This window comes from Microtus ochrogaster, chromosome 4 (assembly GCF_000317375.1).
Source record: "Microtus ochrogaster isolate Prairie Vole_2 chromosome 4, MicOch1.0, whole genome shotgun sequence".
NCBI lineage: Eukaryota > Metazoa > Chordata > Mammalia > Rodentia > Cricetidae > Microtus > Microtus ochrogaster.
The window spans coordinates 79,590,864-79,594,188 of record NC_022011.1 but is presented as its reverse complement, the minus strand read 5'-3'; positions in this window follow the sequence as shown (position 1 = coordinate 79,594,188).

The following is a 3,325-nucleotide window of genomic DNA, read 5'->3' as shown; positions in this document are numbered from 1 at the left end:
CAAAAAAATAAATAAATAAATAAATGATTGAATAAATAAACAAATAGGAACGAGCTAATGGATCTATCTTTTAAGGATATGGTGCATCTTGGTCTGCATTTGAACTTCCTTCTAAAGAGTGTAGAATGTATTGGGCATGGGGGCACATCCTGTCATTCTAGCATTTGGCAAGTAAAGAAATGAAGGGTTGGGAGTTCAAGCCCATCTTTGGCTAAGTAGCAGGACTGAGGCCAGCCTAGGCCAAGTAAAACTGTCTCAAAAAACAAAGCCTGGCGTGGTGGCACATGCCTTTAATCTCAGCGCAGAGAAGCAGAGGCAGATGAATCTCTGAGTGAAAGGCCAGCCTGGTCTATAGAGTTCCAGGATAGCCAGGGCTACACAGGGGAACCCTATTTCAGAAAAAGAAAGGAAAGAAGAAACAAACCAAACCAAAGCCAACTAACAAAAAAAATGTGGAAAATGTAAAGGGAGGGGAAGGATTAAGTTCTGCAGAGAAGCCGGACAAACTTTGCTTTGTCCAAGTGACCAAGGTCAGCAGCAGTTTGGCTGATCATAGGTCATGCTGATGCAGTATATTCTTGATTCAACGGCAAAAGAAAGGCATTTTACCTGGGGGCCTTGCCCTCCACAGGACCCCCGGGTAGTCATGAGAAAAACAACCTAATCCCACTTCAGGGACATCATACAAAACACTTGACCTTTCCACCTCAAAACTGCCCTGGTCATCAAAAACAGTGTCTGAGAAACTGTTAAAACAAACAGGACTTAAGCAAACGTGACTAGACGTGAGGTGGCCTCTTCTTGGTGGGGTTTTGGAAAACAAACAAGCAAAGTTGCTCAGAGGGTGGACTGTAGTTAATAATACTTAATATTAACCTGGTGGTCGTGGTGCATGCCTTTAAACCCAGCACTCTGGAGGCAGAGACAGGCGGGTCTCTGTGAGTTCAACGCCAACCTGGCCTACAGAGCAAGTTGCAGGACATTTCCCCTGGGGTTTGAGGGGGACAAATAGCAGCTAGCTGCCTGGGAAGAAGAAGAGAGAGAAGTGCTTTCTTGTTTAGCTTTTGTCTAAATAATACTAATGTGTGAGGGCAGATTTGTTGTCTCCATTCTGAAATGCTTTTTGGCATGGCCCATCCACTGTGATTGTTGTTGATCTCCTTATGCTGAGATGACCTGGCCCGTGTCACCACACCGGTCTGGAGAATGCTGAAAGGAGATAGGAGATGGCAGCAAATCTGATTCCCATGGAGCAAGTGGTTTCTTCCTAGGTAGAGCGGGGTGAGTGTAACAACCTCTCAAGTCTTCTCTGGGGCATTGCAGATCTTGAGAAGCACTTCATCCAAGGGGAGGGGTGTGTGCAATCAGCGCTATTCAGGCAGGCCAAACTCTCAAATTAAGTGGATTGAAGGGAAAGAACTTTTTCATTTCTCGGTAGGCAATGTCCTGTAGCTCTGTTGACCATTTCCTAAGCCTCCTGCCTGTTTTGGTTAAGGCTGATAGATTCTTGAACAGTTTGCCAACTCACGGTGCTATTGAAATCTGTTTCCCCATTGGAAACCCATCCACTTGGGTGCCTGGATCTTTCTTCTCCTCATCAACAAACACCAAAGTAGCTATCTTGCATTAATCCATGATTCTGCCTGTCTTGCTGGTCTGGAACTCACGAGTTCATGGAAACATTAGACTCTTCAGCCCTGGGGACTAGAAGTCATGCCACCAAGCCTGGCTTATCTGTTTCTTTTGTGTGGACTTTGATTTTTTTTCAGGGTTGTGTTTGTTTTGTTTTACTTATGGATCTCACTGTCTAGCCCAGGCTGGTTCATTAGCCACGATCGTACTGCCTTAGCCACAGTAAGAGCTGGGGTTCCATGCACTAGACGCCCTGACTAGCTTGTCTTTGGCCTACAGAATTACAGTCCTTTGCCCAGTGATTTTTCTAGTTATTAGAAAGACGAACGCTAGGCTGACTCAGCAATATGGTGCTTGTCTAGTAAGGGTGAGGCCCTAGGTTCAAAGTCAGTACTGTTAAAAAGGAAAATAACGTGCAAGGATAGTAGCAGAAAGGGTCTTAAAACTCAGTCTATGATTTTGATATTTTTCTTTTGCTACATTTTTGCTTTTTTTGTGTGTTTGCATGCTCTATCAAATGTGTGAGTGTGTTTGAGTGTTTTTTAAAATTGTGTGTGTGTGTGATTCTCTAAATTCCCAAGTGGACCAGAGAAGAATGTCAAGTATCCTGCTTGTTTTCCTAAGAGAGGGTCTCTCTCACTGAACCCAAAACTGTTATTTTAGCCCTGCTGTGGTGGCACAGGCCTTTAATCCTGCCCTTGGGAGGCAGAGGCAGGCAGATCTTTGTGAGTTCAAGGCCAGTCTGGTCTACAAGAGCTAGTTTCAGGACAGGTTCCAAAGCTACAGAAGAACCCTTGTCTCGAAAAAAACAACCAAAAAAAAAAAAAAAACCAAAACCCTGCTTTTTTATTCCTGTGCCTTTCCCCTCCACCTCCTTTCCTGGGGCCATGCTTGACTGTTTTATGTGGGTGCCAGGGGTTCATCTCAAGTTTTTATGATGTATACCAAGTTCTCTTGCCCACTTATCCCCCTACCCCTTGTCCCCTTGTGATTTTGTTTTTGTCTTGTTTGTTTTAGAGACAGGATTTTGAGGCGATGGTGGTGCACACATTTAATTCCTGCACTCAGGAGGCAGAGGCAGGTGGATCTCTATGAGTTTGGGTCAGCCTGGTCTACAGAGTGAGTTCCAGGACAGGCTGCAATGCTACACAGAGAAACCCTGTCTTGAAATACAAAACAAAACAAACAAAAAATAAATTAAGAAAGTGAGTATATTGCTTGAATGTAGGTCTGTGTATCACATACAGGCCAGGGATCCACTGGGTCAGAAAAGGGGTTCCTATCATCTGGAGCTGCAGTTACATGTGAGCCGCCACGTGGGTGCCGGAGATCAAACATTGGTCCTCTGGGAGAGCTGCCAGCCTTTTGACTGCTAAGCCACCTCTCTGGCCCCTGTGGTTTTATTCTTGATATCTGAAATGCAGCTCAATGGTTTTGCTATCAAAGACTTTGTTTGTTTTTAAGTCTCACTGTGCTGCCCAAGCTCACTCCAAACTCATAGCAATTCTTCCCCTTTAACCTCTAAGGTGCTGGGATTTCAGGACTCCAAATCAGTTCTAACCTATTGTCAAGTTTTTTTTTTGTTTTTTTCTTTTGTTTTTGTTTTTGTTTTTGTTTTTGTTTTTCGAGACAGGGTTTCTCTGTGGTTTTGGAGCCTGTCCTGGAACTAGCTCTTGTAGACCAGGCTGGTCTC